The sequence below is a fragment of the Chinchilla lanigera genome, unplaced genomic scaffold, assembly GCF_000276665.1.
Source record: "Chinchilla lanigera isolate Chin_1 unplaced genomic scaffold, ChiLan1.0 scaffold00026, whole genome shotgun sequence".
In the NCBI taxonomy this organism is placed as follows: Eukaryota; Metazoa; Chordata; class Mammalia; order Rodentia; family Chinchillidae; genus Chinchilla; species Chinchilla lanigera.
The window spans coordinates 23131189-23155578 of NW_004955427.1; the positions used below are offsets into that span (position 1 = coordinate 23131189).

The 24390-nt window shown below is 41.3% G+C and overlaps 1 protein-coding gene across 1 annotated transcript in view; it reads right to left on the reverse strand.

Moving 5' to 3' along the window:
• Positions 1 to 9371, reverse strand: part of Ropn1 (rhophilin associated tail protein 1) — a 36382-nt gene extending 27011 nt beyond the window's left edge. The window contains exon 1 of the mRNA XM_013515030.1: positions 9118 to 9371. The gene's annotated coding sequence lies outside the window, so the exon portion shown is untranslated. The remainder of the gene's footprint in view (positions 1 to 9117) is intronic.
• Between the last annotated feature and the right edge of the window lie 15019 nt (positions 9372 to 24390).

Genomic DNA, 24390 nt, shown 5'->3' on the forward strand with positions numbered 1-24390 from the left:
TATTAATAAATGTTAATAAGTAACATTAATAGTAAATAAAATAATTAAAATAAATAATAATGCTGCCACTTTCTAAAGTGCCTTTATTTGCACTGCTGTGGCTGTGTCAATGTCCTGAACAGACTCAAAACATTTACCTTCCATGGTCATTTTGACTTTGGGGAAGAAAGAACTCATCTACCTCATCCAGATCAGGGATAAGGTAGATGAGGACACAGCATGATATTTCCACAAATCTGCCTTTCAACTGGATGGCACTGGGCAGTAGTGTTCACTTTATTTTTTAAAATCACACTTCATAAAGACACTCACAAAAGAAGACTTCCAGTGGCAAGAGTGAAGGGATAGGTATGTTTGAAACGTGGGGGAAGAGGAGTAATAACAATGTATCTTTTACTCTACTACATTTAAAAAATTTAAATATTTACTTGATATTTTTATCATACTTTCATAAGTTAATTGGCAATTACATTTTGATCCTGGTTATTCTGTGTGTGTGATTTTTTTTTTTTTTGAGACAGGGTCTCACTATATGGCTGCGGCTGGCCTCGAATTCAGTGATCTACCTGCCTCAGCCTCCCAAGTGCTAGGATCACAGTCATGAACCACCACACCCAGCTGATCCAGGTTATTCTTTAAGCCCATTCTATTTTTGCCTTATAAAAAAATCTTACACTATCATTAACTGCAGTACACTCCAATCTTGTATCATTTCTATCCTTCACTCCTGTTTCTCTGCCAGTATTTGCCATTCTTCAACAACACGTCAGTCTGTTTCTTTTTTGGTTTTTGATTTTTCTCCGGTAACAGGAACTGAACTCAAGACCTTGCGCTTGCCAGGCAGGCAGTTTTGCCGCTGAGCTAAATTCCCAGCCCCTAGTCTGTTTCTTATTTAACTGTCTGTCTGCATCCCTCCCAACTCCTATCCTCGCAGCTTTCAGTAGCATATTCTGAAGAATTAATGGTGCCATCCTTTGTCAAGCTCAATGTAACTGACATTTCCTCCTCTATCACTTGGGCTCTTAGTTTTCATCCTGCTCAAGACCTGACAAACCAGACATTTATCCCTCACATTCTCCAGAATATTCCATCTTTGCCACCTCTCTGGCACATTGTCTCCCACCAAGTAGGCACAATCTGCCATTCTTTTAAAAATTGTTTGATCACACTAACTCTCCAATGACCTAGTTCTTTTTCACTGTTAAATAATGACACCCTAAAGACCAACACCCTTTTTTCTCCATGTGATGTCTCCTTTAATCCCTATAAGTTTTGGTGCCAATTGCCAAAGAGTATTACAAAGTCTTCCCCACCTCCAAATCTATTGAAATTTCATATAACACTTATTCTTCTAGGATTCTCTATTGCAGTTAAAAAAAAAAAAAAGAAAAGAAACAAAAACAAACTGATTGTTCTCTCAAGAAACACTTCATTCCATTGGGTAGTGGTTGTTTGGTCTTGTTTATCCTAACTGTGTTGTTCCTTTTTAGCTTGTGTTGCTCAATTTTGTCTCTTCAATCACTTGTTAGAAGCGTTTCCTAATGTTCAGCGACTAGCCATCTGTGTTTATCAACTATACTGTTTATTTCAAGTAATTGTTTATGAATTTCGGTGAATGTTCCATGTGCACCTGAAAAGAAAGCTGAATCTGTGTTTGCTGGGTATGATGTTCTCTAGCTATCAAAGAAGCTTAATTATGTACTTCAAATCTTTGACATCCTCATTTACCTTTTTGGGTCTGCTTTTTCTATTAGTAATTATGAGAGGTGTGTTAAAATCTTGGTTTACATGGTAGTCTTCATCTATTCTTTTAATTCTATGATTAAATCTTCAAGGTGTTTTAATGCATATACATATCTAGATTTAAAATATTCTATTGAAGTTGGGCGTGGTGGTGCACGTCTATAATCCCAGCACTCGGGAGGCCGAGGCAAGAAGACCATTGTGAGTTCAAGACCAACCTGGGCTACAAAGTGAGTTCAAGGCCAGTTTGAACTGCATAGTGAGACCCTGCTTCAAAAAGACCAAGTAAAATAAAATAAAATAAAATAAAATAAAATAAAATTTCTTACTGAGTGGGAACATCATTATGGAATGTCCATCTTTATATCTAGCTTTACATCTTGCTTTGTTTAGTTTTTTGTTTGTTTTTTACAACTTGTTTTGTTTGATAGCTTTTTAAAAAAGTTTTGCAAGGTATATGATTTTTGAAATTTTCATGTCCTTATAGTCAGAACATAAATAGCCTTAAAGAAGCACTGAAAATTTTGTCTGTTGATTGGATCATTTAGTTCATCTATGTTTAACATAATTATCAACATAATTTTTTTACCATCTTGCTTTGTGTTTTTATGTCTTCTGTTTGTTTATTCTTCCTTTCTTACCTTTTTTAATTTTTGTCTTTTTGAGACAGGGTCTCACTATGCAGTTCAGGCTGGCTTTGAGCTCACTTTGTAGCCCAGGCTGGTCTTGAACTAGCAACAATCCTCCTGCCTCAGCCTCCCAGGTGCTGGGATCACAGGCATGCGCCACCATGCCCAGCGATCCTGCCTTTTGAAAGCAATTAAGTATTTTTAAGTATTGTAATTTTTCTCCTCTATTAGATTTTAGTTACATATTCTTTTATTTTAAAAAAGATTACTCTAACATGCATTCTTAATTTATTGAGTCTACACTTAATTTTGCTTCTTGGATGGTGAAAGTACCTTATAATCATTTAACTCATATCGCTCCCCCACCCTTTGTACTATTGTTGTCATTTATTTTATTTCTACATATATTTTATTGTTGTGGACATATGGTATTTTTTAACCTGTCAATATTAAACTATTTTATCCACTTATTTACCCTGTTGGTCTCCTTTTCTGAAGGTCAGCACTTCTCTGCGGGAATATTTTCCTTTGACCTAAAAAACACTAATGTTTTCTATAATGTGAGGTTTTTTGGGGGGTATGTTCTGTTTCATTTGTCTGAAATGTACTGTTTTGTCCTTTTTGAAGGACATATTCATGAAATCTAAACTTTCTAGGTTAGCAACATTTTCCCTTTATTATTTGAAGAATAATCCTGTTGTCTTTTGATCTCCACAATTTCTACTTAAAAATAAGTCAAATGTTTCATTATTGTCCTTTGGAAGTAATATACTTTTTTCTCTCTGTTTTTATGATTTTCCCTATATGTTCATGTATAATTATTTTCATTTATTCTTGTTGGAATTCACTGAGACTTGTTGATCTGTACATTAATATTTTTCATCAGTTTTGAAAAGTTCTTGAGCATTATATCTTTCCCAATTTGAACTCTGCCTTCATTGTCTTTGTCCTTATACCTTCTGAGACTCTGTAGGTGTGTTAGACCACATACTTTGTTTATTTTTGTTCCTTTCAAGATTCTGTTTGGATATTTTCTATGTGCTTATCTTTGAGTTTACTAACCATGTTGTAAACCGGGATGCCACTATAATTTGAAAAGCTTTTTTAATACTTACTAAAGGAGGACCCTGGAGCTCCTGCAATGTACCATATTCTAGTTCAGAGGTAAATGCCTGCTTTTGCAGCTTTAGCAAGAACTCTATACTGATAACTCCCAAATTGCCAGTTGTGAACCCTCAACCTTTGTGCAGTCATATTCAACAGCTACGTATGGTAGGATTTTCCTTTCCCTTAAAGGATCCAAAGCAGACTTCTTTTATTCTCTCAATTGCCTTGTCTGATACACATGGCCGTTTTGGGCTCATCTTTGTCTTTCATTTCCCCTTCAGTCCTTCATGGATTTAAAATTGTTTTCTCAGTTAATAAAATAAAAAATAATACTTTACAAAAATAATAATGAGGCTTAACTTACAGTTCAATATTTTCAATTCACAAATAACAGAGTTGGGATTTAAAAAGTTAAGTGGCTCGCACAAGGTAACATTGCACACTGGAGCTGGATCAAGACTTCTCAAAGTTTATTTCATTGCTTTTTTCCACAACTACCATATTGTTTCTCTCTGAATAAGGTGGTTACATGTCAAGGATTTTCTCTATGATAACCCCAATTTCAAATATTACATCCTCATAAACCACTGAAATATTCTGCATGATTAATAACATTTTCATCATGGAAGGTTAATTTTTTGGCCCCTTGAGGTGGAACAAAAATTATTTGTCAGAGTATGTCCTAATCTTTTGTCATGAAAATATGGTCACTGTCTCTTTAGCCATATTCTATAGAGGTGCTGAAAATGGAAGAATGCCATCTCTTGCACATTCATCATATCTTCTAATCCAGATAACCTATGAATAGGTAGGTTCTAATATTAATTTTTTTTCCAATGCAGCTTAGTTTTTTTCCATTGAGGCTTAGTTTTGCCAGATAAATTTTCTCAATCATTTATGCTGTCATATCTCTTTCAAAGACATTTACTGGCTCTTCATTTCTTTTCTCATTGAAATGATGCCCTGCTGACTTTCAAAATCTCCACAATTTGTGTTACTTATATTAACTTTGCTTCTCCAGCTTTATTTCACAGAAGGCTCGATCAATCCTATCCTGGGCCAAACCCATGGCCAAGCCAACCCAACATTTGGGTGCCAACAGCAATATTGCTAAGAGCAGTCCTACTTAACCTTGTCCTTTTTCTGAGGAGTAATTTTTGGCTCTGTTATTAGCAAATTTCCCAAGTCTGTTGATATATTGTGCTAATACCAGCTCTTGGAAGTCATGAGTTTCATGTGGTTATTACTTAACAAGTGATCAGCTGCCTTTTTTGATTTAGCCATGCTTATATTTAAAATATTTCTTTTATGTTCCCATCATGATCCAGTCATATGATGTGTTTATAGATCTGTGTGCTGTCTAAAGTTGTTATGTACTCCCATGATTTGTGGACTTGGTGTACATGCTTGGGATCACTTTAACCTTATGTTTATTAAATATATAAAAATCTCCATCCTTTAGCAGCAAAGTATTAGAATACTATACACCATCATTCCTTCTTTTACTTATCCTCTCTATTTCTGATTTAATTGTAGTATTTCTAGGGCTTTGAGGGGTGAATGCACCATAGTTTTCAAAATAAGACTAGGGCTATTTTCTCTCCTACTTCCATTGCTATTCTTGATGGTATTTAATGTTACATAGATCTTTTCCTACACAAAATATGGGGCTGCTAACCTTCATAGTTAGGCAGAGTGTAACATCCAAAAGACAGGTGAAACTCTAGTGAAGGCAGGATACCCTGGCCCTGGGCCTATCTTTTACCAGTTATGTGACCTTGGGAAAATCATTGATCCAATAAAACCTTATGTGTTTTATTGGAATTGTGCTAAATACTGGGATACAGAAATAAATAAGCCACATACCCTGAATGTAGGGAACTTACAGGCTATTGGAAGGGATTGAAAGGAAAATCAGTGATTAAAATAGGGCATGCTATGTATCAAGAAGTCTATACTAGACATAGGAGCACAAAAGAAAGATTCCTAGATGAGACATCTAACATATTTATAAGTAGGAGGTGTTAGAAAACATTTCAAAGAGTGATGATATTTGAACTGAGACCTAGGTTATCCTGGTTTGTTCATTGCTATATTCTCAGCTTTCAGAATAGAAAAGGTTTATTTAGCTCACATTTGTAGAGGTTTCAGTCCATCATCAGCTGGCTCCAAAGCAGTGTGGCATGGCAGAGGGGCAACAGTTCAAGGTGGCAGAAGACAGCAAAACCAACAAGAGCAAAAACGAGGAGCAAGCCTTTTTTCCTCCCTTATATTGTAAACAGACTACCTACCCTAGCGCAGGTGTAGCATTCACACAGTCTCTGTGCCTTCCTCTTGCACAGGATGAGGATGTTTACAAAGTGAGGACCCAGGCCCCCTGCTGAGTCACTTAAACTTTTAAACTTCTCAAGGTGACACAATGTATCAGTCATTACAGTACTCAGCAAGTATCCATTTACTGTGAGAATAAAGAGGGAATTTCCTATGTCTAGGAGGTTTTAGACAAAGGTATGGAGCTGTCAGAGACACAGTGAGTTCAAGGAATTGTAATTACAGAGTGTTAGAGTGGATGAATGGAGTGTGGTTACGTCTAAAGTTGAAAATACAACCCAAGACTAGAATATAAAAGGCTTGCTATGCCGGGTAAGGCTTTTAAAGGCAATAAGGAGCCACTAGAGCATTTCAGTACAAGTCACACAATCAGATTTTGCTGTTATCTTGATAAGCCAGTTATCAGTTTATTATCTCTCAGCTTCAGATTCATTCTGAATTGCCTTGGTTTAAATAGGACTAGATCCTTTAAATGTTTCTCCCTTGCCAGCTGTCATGATGTTAGGCTTTGTCAGTACAGGGCACTCAGAGAAGAGAGACACTGGAAAAGAAAGGGATTTATCTTGCTGGTTCAGGTAGGGCCTTCTTGCTAGGATCCAGGAACCTGCAGTTTTCTCCAGGGCTGGGATCCTGCAGCACAGAGCTTTTCCAACCACTGGAGAAGCTGCAGTATGTGGTTCCATGAGTGTCTAACTGCTACAGTACAGGCCCGCAGTACAATGGATTTCTCTTTTGTGTGCTGTATTTGGATGAGGGACTCCCAGAGTTCATGTGCAAAAGGCTTGGGCCCCAGAGTGGTGCCACTGGGAGGTGGAAACTTTGAGACACAAAACCTGCTGGGAGGTGCTTGGGTCATTGGTAGTGTGTGCTTGAGGGGAACTGTGGGACCCCAGTTTCTTCCTTTTCTCTTTGCTTCTTGGCTCATGAGGTGAGTGGCATAGTACACCACACCTCCCCACCCTGATGTGTTGCTAGAACCAGAGGCCCAAAGAATTGGGGTCACTTGATCTAGGACTGGAAGCTCCAGAATTATAAGCCCAAACAAACCTTTTCTTTTTAAAGTTAATTGCTTCAGGTATTTGGTTATAGTGATGAGAAGCTGACTAATATACGCAGGTAACTCTCTTGGAAAGTTTTGCAGCAAAGTGCTACCAGTGAGTCACTTTGTATAAATGGTTTCCTGAGCATCCAAAGTGGATTCTGCCTGCCTGGAACCTCTGCAATTTCTCTGCCTCTAGCGAACTGTGGCCTTGCCCTCTGCAACAAGTTCTGGAAGAGTTCTCAATTCATCTCAAGGGTAGTAGGTGCTCCTTGTTTCTGTGATTCATATATTCTTTAGATCTTGCCTTACATCTCTTTTGTTGTTGTTTTTGAGATAAGATATCACTATGTAGTCCAGGGTAGCCTTAAAGTTACTATATGACAAATGCTGGCCTTGAACTCACAATCTTCCTGCCTCCGTCTCCCAAGTACTGGGATTCCAGGCATGTGCCACTATGCCTGGCTTGCTTTATATATTACTAGCCAGTCTGCCATATGCCACTATGCCTGGCTTGCTTTATATCTTACTAGACAGTCCTCCATATGCCACTATGCCTGGCTTGCTTTATATCTTACTAGCCAGTCCTCCAATCCTATTATTGTCAGAAATTCTTTATATTAAACCTTGTCCTGTTAAAATTACTAGATGATTTGTTTCTCTTTGTAGGACTCTGAAGTATGTATTGGCTGGCACCTGTGTAGGTGGGCTGAAAGGAGTTGGGTGAGGCTTCAGGCAGGGAGCATGGTTAGGGCAACATGGCAGCTCTTGGGGAACATATCTTGAGAGCTTCATTGCTTTGGAAGGTAGTGGAAATACGGAGGGCTAGAAGGCAGGTATTTAGGAAAGAGAATCATAGGACTCGGTAACTAATAGGGGAGAAGGATGAGGAGAGGAGTGCACAGTAACTCCCAGTTTCCACACTTGGGTGACTGGGTGCACAGTAGTGGGATAGTGGTGCCATTAAGGACATGGAGAGAGACTCCTGAAGGTGCATCAGATCAAATTCTCTCCCTCTGTTCCCTTATTCTCAGGAGTTCCATGCACTCTTGAGTCACAAAGACTTGGAATCATCGACTTGTTGACTTGGAGGGGTTCTAAAACCCAACTTTCTGCCTTTGGGCCACATGAGCCATTTGTCTACATCAGATCCGAAAAAGTTGGGGAAAGGTACATTCCATTTTAACATTCCACTATTCCAACACTTTGTAAAGTTCTTTTCCCTTCTTTACCCTCTAGGTACAGTGGGCTTTCTTCAATTAGACATTCTAGGGCTCACCTCCAACTCTTACAATTCAATAAATTTCCTATTAAGTGAAACCTACTTGCCTCCCAATGGGGAACAGCAGGCCAACACATACTGGCTAAGTGCTGAAGAATACAGATCTTATCAAATATCAGCTATAGGCTTGTTCATGTCTCATTAGATTTTCTTGGTGTGGGCTGACCAAGGCTTCAGGTAGAGAAATGAGAGTCTCCAGTTACAAGAAAAAAGGCTCCAAGATCTCAGAGAAAGTGTTTGTGAACAAACTTTTGGAACCAAGGGCCAGGCAACTGCACATCCTTATTTGGGTTTGGAACAGGAGGTGGTAAGTTTCAGACATCTGGTTAACCTTGCTCCCTACTTTTCACAGTTTAATTCTTCTCTCAGAACTGGGCTTACCTTCCCTGACCTCACCATCAGTTCCATTATACTATCTCAGGACTTCACTTACCCACACTTTCTCCTTGGCAGCACTTAGCTCTAATTTTACATAACTTGTGAGATTCTGAGATTAACGCATATTTTTCCTCATAGACTGCAAGGGCGAGGGCAGGAATGGTCAGTTTTTGCTCAGTCTAGAAATCCAGTGCTTAGCCCAGTGCCTGGAACTCAGAGTTCAGTACATATTGGTAAAAATGAATGAATAGTGTCAGCTTATAATCATAGCCATGCCACGGGTCCTCCCAAGAGTCCCTCCAAAGGCGTTGTCATATCCATGTTACATGAAAAACAGGTCTGCTTCTTGCTAGGGCTTTGATTTCAGATTCTGTTTCCAAATCTCTGCTCTCCGTGTAAGACATAAAATAATACTTCTGGGTACCAAATGCACATACAATTTGGTCAGAAAGCAATACTCCCCTAGATCCTTGCGCCCTCCCCTTGCTCTGGGAGGGAGGAAGCATTGGAATCCAGGTGGCGCCTGGGGCGGGGCCTTCCCTCAGTCCACCCCACCCTGGGATTGGGGAGCTCCCCTCCCTCCACGGCCCCTCCTCCGGTGTTGCTACCTTAGGCTCGCTCGGAAACTGGCTGGCTTCAGGTGGCACCTCGCGCCTGGGCTCAGGCGGGAGGTGTGAGGAAAGCTCCAAGGCCTGGCACCTTTGGCGGAAGGAGAGCAGCGGGACTTGGGCGGCAAGGGCAGTGCCAGGCAGGGGGACTGGTGCGCGGGCGCGGCGGGCGCGACCCGGCCTTGTTAGCGCAGCGCCTTCGAGTCCACTGCGCAGAGACCGGCGCGACGACGTCACAGAGCTCCCCGCGCCAGAGCGCGCGGCCGGCGGGAGGGAGGAAAACGGTTGGGTTTTGCCAGGTGGGAGGCGGGGACGGGGGTGTGTCGCAACTTGCAGTGGGTTTGTGTGGGTTTAGAGGCAGAAGTAGATGAGCTTAACGTGATCTTTTGGTGGTGACAGTGGGCAGGTGAGGGAAAGCCCTTGGGGGTAGTTAGTAGCAATCTCTATTTGCAGTGTTTTTGGTTTTTTGTTTGTATGGGGACCTGTTCTAAGTGTGTTCCACGTATTACCTCATTTCTTCCTCCTCACCCAGAGGAGGCGAATACTGTTGTCTCCATGTTTACGGATGACAGAACCGTGCACAGAGCACTAAGTACTGTAACTTGGTCAGCAAGAGATAGGACTGAAACCCAGGGTGCCTTTCGAGGTTCCTCACTCCTAACCTCTGTCACACCAAGAAAGAAAAATGGGGTTAGAATGAACAGGAAGAGAGCCCGAGATGCCTGGGACACAAGGGAAAGAAAGAAAATGCCCCGTTCAATATGGGACTTTTACAAGCTACCTTTACAAACGTCCCCACATCAGTACCTCTGGAAGTGAGTGTTACTTACCTTCGCTTTAGGAAGAGGAAGCAGGTTCAAAACTTGCCTATTGTCAGACAGCTGACAGTAAGGCCAGATTGGCTCCAGCTCTTCTGATTTCAAGACTGTTCTGTTTTAAGATCCCAAGGGGGCAAGAAAAGGCTTATCTTGCGCTGTGTCATCTTTTGTCACTTCGCACTCATTTTCAAGGTGCCTGTGACAACATCCCGTCTTGCAGTTACTTATACAGCAGTGTGCATTAGTCTAAATCAATGTATTTACCCAGGGGCTTCAAGAGTTGTTCTAGTTGTGAGATGAAAGCTATGGTCTCTCCTTAAAGCAATTTCAAGCATCAGTGATCAGATGGAGGGGGCTGAGTTTTGGTTACGTATGCAGAAGGCTTTTCTATCTGTGGATGGTCCACTCTGCTGGCATTTGTCAAAGTGCTGCAGGTCCTTGCACTCCTGGAGAATCCTGGAAGATCTAGGGCGGCCAGTGGTTCACAGGCAAGACCTAGGCATCTAATCACTTGCCATCATCCTCTCTTCCAAGGCCTCTATGGACCATCAGGTGTTTGCAAAGGTACCTGACCACCAAGGTGTGTTTTGGGCTGCAAGTGCATCCTTCAGGGGAAAAAAGAATGCTTTGGCCACTGGAGTCTGTTTTGTGTGCACACAGAAAGGTATGCAGAATAAACAATACTGACATGACTGAATAAAAATGATATTTTTGGCTGCGGAGTTAGCTCAGCGACACAGCACCTGCCTGGCAAGCGTGAGGTCGTGAGTTTGATTCCTGGTACCAGAAAAAAAAAATGCTATTTTTTTGTGTGCCAAAAAGAACAGGTTTTTCAAGCAAATCAGTAACCAGTTGGGGATGGAATATGAAAAAAAATGGAATTTTAGTGTTACAGATTAAATGTTAAAGAGGAATTTTATGATGGTGTCTCACCGAGATGGTCTGACATCTGTCTGTAGGAGGCCAAGTTAAGAGGCAGATTTATCAGTCAATAAATATAATAGAAAGTAGCAAAGAAAGATCCACTTTACAAGGAAACAAACACAAAATTCAGGGATGGTGCTTTCTTCAAAGAGAGAGGCAGGGGTGGGAGAGGGAGGTACACATAGATAGATGTGATTGGTAGTAGCCTAGTCCTTGCAGTGGGTGGTGAATTTTTATGGGTGTTCATGATGTTTCAGAACTTATGTGGACATTTAAGTGCTTTAAATAATAGATTTAAATCTCTTAAAATAAACCTATTGAGAAAGTCACACATTCTCTGTATAGTTAATAGTTGACTATATCTTTTCTTACCATTTCATTTTTCTTTTCCACTGTATCAATTCATCAATACAAACATGGTCTGATTTTGCTCTTTGAATTCACCTCCATCTCTGCCTCATTTCTCTGTTCCCCTCTATGGCAGAGTTCTTTAAGAGCATTATCTGTACTTTCTGCCTCTAAATTCTCCTCCCAGTCTCTATTGAATCTACTTGAATCAGGCTTTCATCCCTATCACTCCACAGAAACTACACTTGTCAAGGTCCCCTATGATATGCTACTAAGTTTAAGGTCACCTCTCAGCCTCAGTTCAACTTATCAGCATTTGATCCTGTTAACTACTCTCTCAGCCTCGAGACAGTTTATTTCTTTGGCTTCCAGGACATACACACACATAGTTTCTCTCCTTTCTCATTACTGTTTCTTCACAGTATCTTTGCTATTTTTCCTCTTCTCTCTGCTACCTTAATCTGGCAGCGCCCCACGATTTGACCTTGGACTTCTCTGTCTATATTCACTATCTTTTTGACGTCATTAAGATTCATGTTTTGGATACCAACTTTATTCTCCAGCCTGAATCTTTCCTTATACTCGACGTTAGGATATCTAGCTGTCTACCTAATGGCACCACTGGATGCCTCATAGGTTTCCTGGACTTGATATGTTTGATATGATTTGGATCTAAAATGTACCCCCAAAGTCTTGTGTATTGAATAGGGATTTTGGAAGGTGATTGGATCATGGGGAAAATAGTGCATTAAGCCACTGTTGAATTCATAACTGAATGTGCAGGTAGGAGGTGGAGCCTGGCTGGAAGGGGTGACTCACTGGGGTATGACCTGGAAGGGTGTGTTCTTGTCCCTAGCTGCTCCTTTTGTTCTCTGCTTCATGGTTGCCATGGGATGAGTAGCCTTAATCTGCTGTAAGTTTCTGCCTTGCAGCCAGCTCACCATGGGCTGAATCCTCTGAAAACCATGAACCCAAACAAACTTCTCATCCTTTAAGTTGTGGATGTCAAGTATTTTGTGCCAGCAATGGGGAAGTGATTGGTAGCAGACATAGAGGGGAGTCATTACTGGAAATGTAGCTGACCATGTGGTTCTGAAGCCTTTGGAACTGGTTTGTGGGAAGAGTTTGGAAAAGTTTGGAGAGGTAGGCTAGAGAAAACTTAGAACAATGACAATGACTCGTCTCTCTCCTTTGAGAGACGAGTGCCCAGACTGCAACCTAAACCCACTTATTTATTGCCAATACAGCAATTAAACCTGAATATTGAGGTGGGTTTTTTTGTTTGTTTTTGTTGTTTGTGTTTTTTTTTTAATTTTAAAAAGAAAAAAACCAAATTCCAAAATAAGATAATAGGAGAGTAGCAACGGTTAATACATCATGTATTGTTATCTTTAAATTAGTTACTCAGAGTATAAGATATCAGCATTTAATTGTCCAAATAATATTAGCACAAACCTTTCTTTTCAATGAACTAAGAGAAATTAGTAGTATAACTATCTTTTATACATACACTTTTATAATTTTTTCTTTTGCTTTTCTTTTCCTTTTCCTTTTCCTTTCTTCTTTTCTCCATCCCAGTTTCTCTTTCCTTTTGAAATATTTTCCCATTTTATAATATCTATTGTACATTTTGGATTTTATTTACTCTTTAATCTTGTTTTTTGTTTTTTTGCTTTGTTTTTGTTCTGAGACAGTCTGGTTGTGTAGTTTAGGCTGGCCTAAACCCACTTTGAAGCCCAGGCTAGCTTCACACTCATGGCAATCCTCTTAAGTGCTAGACAGCCTCCCAAGTGCTAGACAGACATGTACCACCACACTAATACTGAGGTTTTAGTTTAGAAAGAACAACTCATACATTAATATCATTTGTCTTAAAAGAAAAACAACCTGTGTGCAATAGGTTCACCACCACTGCCATAGAATGTAAGCAGTGTTTAATGGGTGAGACAGGTCAGAGCTCAGAAGAGAAATATACTGATAGGAAGGTGGACAGAAAAGTCCAGGGTTAGCAATGGAGGAATGAAGACTTTATTGGGAAAAGAACTAGAAGGCAGGCATGTTTTACTTTGGCAACAAATTTATCTACATTTTGTCCAGAACCTAAGACTTTGGGTAAAGCTAATTTAAACTTGGTGAACTAATTAATCAGGTGGAGGAAATTTCAAAGCAGCCCAACATTTAGGCTATGGAATGGGTACTGTTGGCTGCTTATAGCCAGATTTATAGTGACAATCCACAGCAAAAGACAGAGCAGAAAAAATTGAAAAACTTGAAGTTTGGCTAGAAAGGAAGCACATGTAAAGTTGGGGCCAATGAGAACATGGTTGTTAAAAAGACTAGTATTAAAAAAAAGCCAAGTACTTTGCATCAGGACAATATCAGGAAGTGACCAGATGCCACCTGTGGCATGTTCAAGAGTATAAGTGGGTAAACACCTTTGAAAGATTTTTAAAATTTTTTTTTTTATTTTAAATAGTAAAAGAAGGACAACAGCAATAGGGGAATTCACCAAATTACAGACAAAGTGGTAGGACATTATCAATGGTTGTTATTTTACCTATTGGTATCTTCAAGATAGTTTCTCAGGAAAACAAATAGACAAATATAGTGAGTTACAGACAAAAATGGCAGGAAATTATCAATGGTTGTTATACTCCAAAGTTGTGTGGATTCTCCAAAGTGGTCTCTAGGGAAATGAAAGATTTTTCTTTAAGAAGAGAACCCCAAGGATCCCTGCTCATTCAGAGGTACCTAGAAAAGTGTTTCCCAGAGTTGAGCCATCTAAGCACCCAGAGGCCACTGCAGCCATGGTCTAAGGGGACAAGGCTACTTTTCAAGCTGGCAGCAGACCTTGGTGTCATCCACATTGGGCTGAATATTCATCTATGCAGAATGAAAGACTTATGGAGTCACAGAGGCTTCTACCCAAATTTGAAGGGAAAGCCTGGAAAGCCAGGAAATGCGCCCTTGTACCCGAGCTAAGAGTGTGAAGCTAAAGGGATAGTAGAGACCACAGGTAGTTGGAGATACCAGGAAAATGGGACATCTTCTGAGAAAGCTGCAGGCAGACAGTAGAGCAGCCTGAGAGAGGCCATGTGGGCTGCCTCCAACAAGGCCATGGGGACAGAACTGCCCAAACCCATTGGAGCTTACGTCTCATCAAAACCTGCCCTGGGTGCTAGAAATGGAACTTCAGGACTGAATGTTCATCTTGCTAGTTTTTGGTCTTGCTTTGGTTCAATTCATTTCTATCCCCTTGTTTCTCCCTTTTGGAATGGGAATATTGACTCTGTACCAGTATATGTTGGAAGTATTTAACTTTCTTTTTTATTTTTACAGGGCCCCACAGAAAAAATTTTGGACTTGAACTTTTCAGCAATGGTGGAACTGTTGACAATTTAGCAACTCTCAGAGTTGGAATAAGTGCTTCAGATTCAGGATATCATAGTTTAGATCTAAAATGTCCCCCACAAAGTCTCATGTATTCAGTGTTGATGACATTTAATTCGATCAGGGGGGCAAATTAATCCACTGATGAGTTCATAGCTGAATGTGCAATTAGGGGGTGGAGCTTGGTCAGAAGAGGTGGATCACTGGGGGCTGTAACCTGGAAGGGTCAGTTCTTGGCCCTGGCTCCTTCCTTCTCTCCCTCTGCTTCCTGGCTGCATTGAGCTGAGCATCTTTTCCTTACCATGCCTCTCCACTATGATGTTCCTGCCATGGCATCTGTCAACCAAACATGGCCTGAATCCTCTGAAAACCATGAGCCAGAATAAACCCCTGGGTCTTGTTTACATGACTTTCTCACAGAAACTCATAACATGGTGCTTGCTTTCTTCCAGGCCAGCTGTTGCTTCTTGTTTGGTTGAAATTCTCATCTGATTAGGTTAGGCCTACCCAGGATGATCTCCCTTTTGGCTAACTCAAAGTTGACCTATTTGAAACCTTAATTACATCTGAAGATTTCCTCTTTCCATATAAAGTCAATCACAGGCATGGTATGCCATCTTGTTCATACATCCCACCCACATTCAAAAAGGATGAGATAGTATAGGCCACATAGATGATGTGTGGAAAACTTGGAGGCCATCTTGGAATTCTGCCTACCACACTTGCCTCTTTGTGAGGGAAAATGACAAGAAGACCCAACACATCCTTTCAGAGAGTTAGACCACTGAGACCACAGGCACAGCTGCTCTCTGTGGCCTGGGTCCCTTTCTCTTCCTACAACCTTATATGTGGACTTTCCTTCAGATCCTTCAGAGAACAGAACCCCTGCAGGAGCTTAGGGAGGACAGAGCTTTATTACACATACTGAAATGTCCACCCAATCTTTCTACTTCTTTAGGAACCCAGTGGAAAGAAAGGGAGAATAGTTGTCACTGCATAGTGGGGTGGGGTGTGGACATGGCTCCTTCCTTGACACTTGTGTCTTCTGCTGCTCACAGGGCACCTTCATTACCATTAGAAGAGGTGGCCCTGGGGCAGACATAACCCCTTGGGCGTATGGCCTGGCAAGTGGGCCAGAGCTGGACTTCAGCCACTGTCATCCCTCAGAAAACTGCCTGGTTTTCCTGCCTCCAGAGCTTTCTATTTCTATTCCTCATTATTCATCTTCTAAATATGCACAACATTCCCTTCCTCCCCCACCCCCAAAAAAGAAAAAAAAAACATGAAAAACCTCAGTTCTTGGTTTTCTCTACTTTCCGTTTATGAGGACTCCTGTCCTCCTGTGGAAAGTTTTTCAGCTGTCTCTTTGGGGAGTTGACTCCGATCTATACCTCCTGTCCCAACTCCCCTCTTCATCACGGGCTTTTGTCTAAGCATCCTGGACTCCTTTCAAGCAAGTCCACAAACACACATCAAGTGCACCTGGGCAGGTCTCAGGAACCCCTGGTGCTGCTAGTAGAGATGTTCTCTGGCCGGTTACCCCACTGCACACTGGAAAACCACCCCAGCTTGGCATGTCTGCCTCTCCCATCCTTTTCTGTGCCAGTACAGCTTGTTTTTCTCTTAAGGCCCATAGCAAGATCTCCAGCCCATATGCAGGGTGCCTCTCCATTTGTCCAATCTCTAGTCTCTGGTCTCTAGTCTTCTCAATTCTGGTCTGGGCCCCAGAATTATATTCCTTGGGCTCCCTTGCTGTCTGCTATCTAGTTGGGTTTGACGACCGGGCGGCACCAGAAGATGATCAGAGATGGGGTATTTACTCTGCAGTTCCCACTCTGAGCTGCCTGCCTTGCCTCTAAGGCTTCCCTTCCATTCAGCATCCCGTCTTCTGTGTACCAGTTCTCATGGGGCTCCAGTAGTATCATTGCCTCCCTTATCTTCATAGACCTATGAATGGTAACTTTTCATGAGTTCTAGTCTCTGAGTTCACCACTGTGACTGGTTTGCTGAACTCTGCCCCACTCCTCAGTAAATATTTCCTTTGCTAAACTCTCCTGAGTGTGCCATTTGCTCTCTGCTGGATCCTCACTGACACTGTCACTTGAGGATTCTCTCTTCTCTCTTTTCTCGTGTGGAACTTGAAGTTGGGACTACTCCCCTGTCATTCAGCCCCACATGGATGACACCAGGATCTGCTTCCAGTTTTAAAAGTATCCTGGCCCCCTTAGACCATGGCTGCAGTGGCTTCTCACTGCTTAGATGGCTGAACTCTGGGAAATGCTTCTCTAAATACTCCTGAGCAAACAAGGACCCTTAGGGTTTCTTTTCTTAAAGAAAAGTCTTTCAAAGGAGTTTACCCTTTTATACCCTTCAGCCTGTCATGGGTGGCATCTGACCACTTCCTGAGAATTTATCCTGATGCAAAGTACTTGGCTTCTTTTTAATACTAATCTTTTCAGCACCATGTTCTCACCGGGCCCAACTTTACATGTGCTTCCTTTCTGGCCAAAGGCATGCCCTGATAGAGCTGTGATCTATTTTCTCTAGTATTTTCTGTATTTCACAACTACAACGGCAACTTCTGAGGATTGGGCCTATTTTATACTCTCTTGGCATAGTACCATGCTGAGTAAATATTTACCAATGAAAATTTTGATAAAATGTGTTGAAAAATAACCAGATTTCAGAAACTAAGTGAATTCAGTTATTTTCTTTTGTACTACAGTTACTTGAGGTGACTCAAACTCAGCAACTTTTCCACAGCATTTCTGAACTGGCTAAGCTGTGGGCTCAGAAATTTGAGTTTTGCTGCCCACCACTTGATTCAGTTTACATCTTGATTCTTGATGGCATTCTGTGTATTTGTGGCTGCTGAATAAGGGACTCCAAGTAAAACTGAGAGTCTCTATATAGTCTTCCTCCCTTGAAGCTAATATTCTCTTCCTTCAAACTCTTTGCTGTTGGTCTGCAGGGAGCTAATGTCCTATTTGCTCCTTCAGTCTAAAGCCTGGTGCTGCATTGTGCCCAAATAAGTGCTTAATAAATGCCTTTTTGTCCCATGATTCATTTCCATGAGTTTTTATTTAAATATTTAATGATGTAAAAATTGGTATAAGTGCCTCCTTAGGGAATCTTGGTAAAGTACAAAGATGTAATCAAATGGTGTGCAAGTTGTACTTATTTATTTATAACTCTAATTTGAAAAGAAGGGCCAGAGATTTGAAAGAGGATGTTCACATTTCACAAAAACCTTATCATATAGAATGATGGGGTAATAATTCCCAAGAAAAAGGGGAAATGCCAAGCTATTGTCTAAAGTTTTTGCTTTTTCTCTTTCCAGTGTGGTAATGGTTATTTGTGTGGGCAGATAAAGAAAGCAGTTTCTGCTCCCTGCTAAGTATGACTCCATCTGCCTAATTCTGCTCAGGGCAAGTGGAGGTCTCAGTTTGACCTCATGGTTATGGTTATTTTCATTCCCCAAATCTCACTGTTTCCTGTGTCAGAATGATGAAGATGAGAGGATGGTAGGTGTTTTGGTTCACAATCCACCCTGATGATTTCTTGGAAGGGTGTGGAGGCAATGAAACTGATACAGGCTGAGTGATCAGAACTACTTTGTGGTGTTTGCAGGACCTTGGCAACTTTGTCTTTGTGGACTTCTCCTTGATTACAAATATAAAAACTGATCAGTGTGGTGATGAATGCTTGTAATACTAGCTGCTTCAAAGGTTGAGGCAGGAGGATTAAAATTTCCAGGCAAGCCTGGCTAACTTAGCAAGATCTTATCTCAATATAAATATTTTTTTAAAAAGGGCTTGGAGTTAGATATGGTGACATATGCCTATAATCTCAGCACTTTGGGAGGTTGAGGCAGGAGGATCCCAACTTTGAGCCCAGACTGGGCATAGTGACTCAATGAGATCCTCTTGAAGAAGAAAAAGAATAAGGAGAAGGAGAAGAAGGTTGAGAATGTAGCTCAGTGTGAAAGCCCTGCATTCAAATCCCAGTAAAACACACACACACACACACACACACACACACACAGCTGGAGATATAGCTGTCTTGGTTACTTTTCTCTTGTTGCTGGGACAAAATATCTGATGACCAAAATTAAGGAAGGAAAGGTTTATTTTGCTTACAGTTCATGGAAGTTTCAATCCGTACTTGGCGATTATAAGGCAGAGTGGCACGTGGCAGAGGGCTGCATCTCAGGGCGGCAGCCACAGCTAAGCAAAAAGCACACACCAGAGTGAAATGGCGGAGGAGGAATGCTGAAGAATCTACGATGAAGGCCGGAGAGCTAACACGAGAAGGCTGATGAGTCTACGACGGAATGCTGAAGAATCTACGATGAAGGCCGGAGAGCCAACACCAGAAGGCTGATGAGTCTGTGACGGAATGCCAACAGTCTGCACCAGGAGCCAGGAGACGACCAAGGTGAAGGTGAAAACCGGAGCTCCTCTGAAGAAACCCCAGCCAGTCCTGCCTCAATTCCTTTTATTATGCAGTCTACCCGCTCTGGGGAGGTGGGGGTTGTCCTCCACACCCACACCCTCTGCATGCCTGCCTCTTGCACAGGCTCAGGATGAATACAAATTAAGCACCCTGGACCCCTTCTGAGTTGCATAATTAACCTTCTAAACTTCTCAAATTAACACAATAAACAACATCCCAGAAGGGTAAGGGCGTGTCCTTTTCACCCCAAGAGGCAGAACTGCTGAGTCACTTAGCCAAACCTCTAGACTCCCCAGTTGGCACAATGTATCAACCATAACAATAGCTCAGTGGTAGAGTGCTTGCCTAGCACATGCAACATGCAAGGTTCTGGATTCAAATGTACATATGGTCTGTGTTGGCATTATGGTAAATACATTAGTATTATATATAGGAATATTTTTGTGGACTCCTAGGCTAGGTCTCCTCTACTTAATGAATGAATAGGACCAGTAAGCACACTAAGTAAATGGTGGGAAGAGAAGGCAGCTTAGCTCCTTTAAGATAGCTACATGTTCCAATCTGTTCTCAGTTGCCCCCAAGTTGGGAGATCATGTTCACAAATAAGGCAGGTGAATATCCTCCTTCAGAGAGGTATGAGGTGCTTAAGAGATGGGGCAGCTGTGGGCCTCCCAGGCATGGGCTGTTTATCTTTCATCTTGCCTAGAGTGCTGTCACTTTCTCTATGTAATGCAGATGGCCTTCCAGTCTGGGAGGGCCCGGGGAATGATCCATTTTACAGGTAGGCTGCAGATGGCACAGTGACACAAACTTGGGTGTCTTGCTCTTCTGCCGCTCATTCCAATGCAAAAGCTGAAAAAGAAAACATTTACAGTATTTTCTTCTGACTATGAAAGTGATACTTGTTTATTCTGAAGTTCTGGAAAATGTAAGAAATTGACAAATTTAACAGAACCCCAGCTACATTAATCCTAATTCCCAGAGCTAACTGCTATTTTTTGCTTCATGAAGTTGTGTAAATGGATGGGAAATCATACCACGAGATGGTACAGGAGTATTTGAATAGGCGGTCATTGCTGCCATTTCTACCTGATGTATTCCCTCAAGTGTAAAATGGCTGGATTTTATTACCATACCCTACCCTCAAATGCTTGGTTAACTAAAAGTGACAAATTGCAAAATTTATGTATAGAATGATCTCAGTTGCATCGAAACATGCATAAAAAACTGAGGAAGGCAATACACAGTTATGTCAACAGTGCTATTAGTTCTCCCAGAGCCATGGAAGCTCCTGTATGGGTATGGGACAGCTTTCTAGGGAGATGGTAGATTCTCAGCACCACATAAACCCTTCCCCAAAGACAATTTACTCATCTCAGTAATAACACGGCTCCTGTTTATGCTCCTTAGAAGAGGGCAAGAGGGACATAAACCCTAGGCCAGGGTGGCGAGCCTATGGCACATGTACCTCAGTGGGCACATAGAGCCCTCTTTTGGCCCACGAGCCAAACTACCCCAGCAGCCAAGCATTGGTTATTCAGGTTTAATTGTAATAAATAAGTGGGTTTTGGGTTGCAGTTTGAGTGCTTGGTTTCTAAAAGGTTTGCCATCACTGCCCTCGCCCTTTGGAGGTTAATGTCCTTGTTCATCCTCTCTTCTTCTGTCCACTCAGAAAGTGTGGGTTCTGCAGGTTCCCATTTGTATTCCAGACTGGAAATGGGTTTTCCCTGCTATCCTCCTGGGAACATGATTCTATTCTCTACATAAAAGCAAAGATACAAGTAAAACAACGCATCAGAGAGCAATCAGGGGAACCAACAACTCCACATTATTATACAAAGGAAGCTACTGAACAGGCAGTTTCTTCAGACAGCCTCTTATCTCTGTGGCCCTAAGTGGTGGAAAGCAGCTCCTGATGCTTCTGCAGCCCCTCAAGTGTGGCTCATCCCAGAGAGATGGGGGTCTTCTGATAGAGTATATTGTCTTCCTCTAGGGCCTGGCCCACAGTCTATAAGGTTTTTCTTAAGTCTTGACTGCCAAGGTGTTATCCCGTGTTTGTTTTCTTGAAGACAGAGAACTTTGACTCCTGTGTCCCCACCTGATAACCTTCCTGAGATGAACCTGGCTGGCTTTTCAGCAACTGATTCAGACTCTAATTCTTTGCTGCTTTCACAGCAGCAGAAAAAAGAAACAGACATTTTGGACCCTGCTCCACCTTAAGGATTTCATGGAAGGACTTGGAAACTGACACTGGGGTAGACTATGTGGCCAGGGCTACATTATGATTTTGGTGATCCTAGGAATTGTGTTTTTGAGGGTCTCTCCTCCATTAAAAATATAAACTTTTACATTTTACATCTGTGTGGGCATAAGGAAAAGTACCCTAGTATTATATAAATAAACCCAGCTCACACTGGGTTTCTTCCACAGTATATATGTCAAGCATAGAATATTAAAATAATACCAGGTTAAGAAACTTTTAGTCTAAAATGGTACATGAAGTAATTTAATGCCAAAAATATTTGTTTGAGTAACTAACGTACCAGGTAGAAATACTTAAAGGGAATACAGATCAGACCAGAGGTCAACAACATGTGCTGCCTCTGATGCTGGGTTCAGAGGCCCCACGTCCTCTTTTGGTTTTTAAAGTGAGCTTTAAAGTCAGATAAATGAGTTAAACCCATTTTTGCTCACTTACTGCTTATGTTACAAAAGAAAGCTGTTCATTTGCCTGAATCTGTGTTTTGTCGTCCAAAAAATGAGGACAATAATTCTCATTTCAGAGGTTATGAATAAATAAAATCATTTAGGTAAAACACAATTTATAAAGTAGAAGGTACAGTAAATGTCACTTATTCAGATTTTAAAATGATGTGGTGATAGGAACATCAGATTTGGGTATAAAGCTAAATTGGTTTTTAATTTTAAAATGGGAATTTTTACATGTATTATTGACTTTGTGGATTCACTATAATTTTAAGTTAGCTATCCCCAAACTCAGTTTATGACTTAATTAATATGTCAGCATTTATTAATTTGCCCAACAAATATGACTTAAGTATCTTCCATGGCACTCAGTATATGCTTGGGAAATCAAAACTACTCTTAATATAAGTGTGGTCCAAACATGATCAGGATAGGAAATCTTCCAGGAGGGAAATCCTGTATGAAAACAGATCCCAAGACAATAAAAGATGGGCTAAAGGAAGCACAGCTGCCAGCAGAGACACTTCCCCAATACTGGCAGGAAAAGATCCTAACAAATGCCTGGCTGCAGAAGAATCCTGGGAGGTGGACTCGCCTCTCATTCTTGAATTGCATTTATTCTGGAACCAAGCAGAGTGCTGTGTCAATCTGCTACGAGGGAGGCAGAGTTATAAATAGAAAATCTGCTGGAAATAGGAAATAAGATGAAAGATGGCATTTTGGGTTTTCACGGCTTTTCCCCCCTTCAGCAGAAAGAGAAAAGCCACACAGTTTTGGTGGAGGCAAGAAATTCAGGAGCTACTGTTCCAAGAGAAGTAGGAGGGAACAAGGGAAGGGAAGTAGAGGTATGAAAATGATGAAGAGTGGAGAGGTGAGAGGAATCAAGTGAGATGTGAGCAGAGGGGCGGGAGGGTAAGCTGGTTCCCCGGGCAGATGAGAGGAAATCAAAGAGAAAAACCCAGCACTAGGACAGTGAAGATTTACTCCGCTGGAGAGAAACTTGAAATAGCAAGATAGCAATAACAGGGAGAGAGAGAGACTGGGTAGGAAAAGGATTGAAATGCTTAAGCCATAACAGTGGAGCGATGAGGGGAGGAAGATAACAACTGTGAGATAAAAGCTCTAGGCCTGATCAGTAACCTTCCCAGGCAGCTCCATTTACCCTTGACCTTCAGCTTTCAAAGTGCTGAATCTGAGACAGGATGTTTTTCCATCAGGTGTTTTGGGAAAGGGTGTTCTAGCTACAACTGAGGAATGCTGAAGCAGGAAGCAGTCTTACAGTTGGAGCGGTGTTGAAGTTCTGTTCCCAGTGTTGCTATCAATGAAATGTGACCTTGAATAAGTCACCTGAAAAAGGTCTGTGAACTGGATTTGAATATAGATTTTGCAACAAAGTTCCTCTATTTGTGGTTTTTGACTTGACGTTTTAGTAGTGGGGAACAAACCCAATGCCTCATGCATATTCCACCACTGAGCTATACCTCTAACCTTTCCCATCTGACATTGATCTATGTACTTCCCTCATATAGATTTCATCTTCTTCACCCATCAGTGCTGGATATTAGATGCTATGTTTTAAGAGCTGCTGCCTGGTGTAAAAGTCAACAGTTTAATACATAGGGTGGGAGAAAATAATGATTCTTCATTTAATTTGTTCATAGAATAAATTAGTTTTCATGGAGATCATCCATTGATTAGATACTGGGTAGATTAATGCCCTTGGTCTAGCCAGAGCAAGTCTCCTTTTCTTATAAAGAGATTCATACTTTTTGTGTCTCTACACTGCAGAGGTGTTGAATTTGCATTTATACTGTTTCAGTAGGGATCTCCAACATATTAGGCCATATAAAAAAATTTTTAGCAACTTCCACCCAGAACAAGGTGGGAAGGAGGTCTATAAATGACATAAAATAAGGTTCCTCAAAGAAGCCTCAAGGGAAATGTATCGTAGCACTCTTTGGGAGATGCACCTATTTGTTTTGTAAGTAGGTACGGAACTGTATGGTTTTGCTTTGTTGCCCCAAAGTGATGGGTCTCTCTGAGGCCACAACAAGGATCTGAGGAGTCTTAGGTCAGAGGGAACCTAAGTCATAGCTCAGAAGTACACTGTTAAGTGGTACTGCCCAAGCTCATTAATTGGGAATAGCCATGTGGTATATAAAGGAATTTATGTTCTTTTACAAGTTCCAAAATCAATTCACCCTGATGCAGCAGTGGGTCTCTACTTTGGCCCTTGAGCCTTATTAAATATGCTTCATGAGTCAAAGTTCTCTTGAGGCTTATAGAAAGATTATCCAACTTTACCTATGAATATTTTACTTTTTCTGCTCTACCCTCCTGCTCATCTCTTCCTTATCCCTGAGGGAGCTACTACATAATACTTATCTCTGTCAGAGGAATAATGTTGAATCTTATCAGACTTTACCACTTTGTATAGTAGGCAAGTTCTCAAATAGTGCAGGTAATCTGTCCAAAGATGTTACTAATCTTGCCAAATCTTTATACTTCTGACAATAGGTTTGAATCCACATACTAGAACACTGAATCTGTTATGTTTAGATCTAGAATGTTCCCTCAAAGCCTCATGTGTTCAGAGGAGGGCCTTTTGGAAGGTGACTGGATTTCAGGAGCA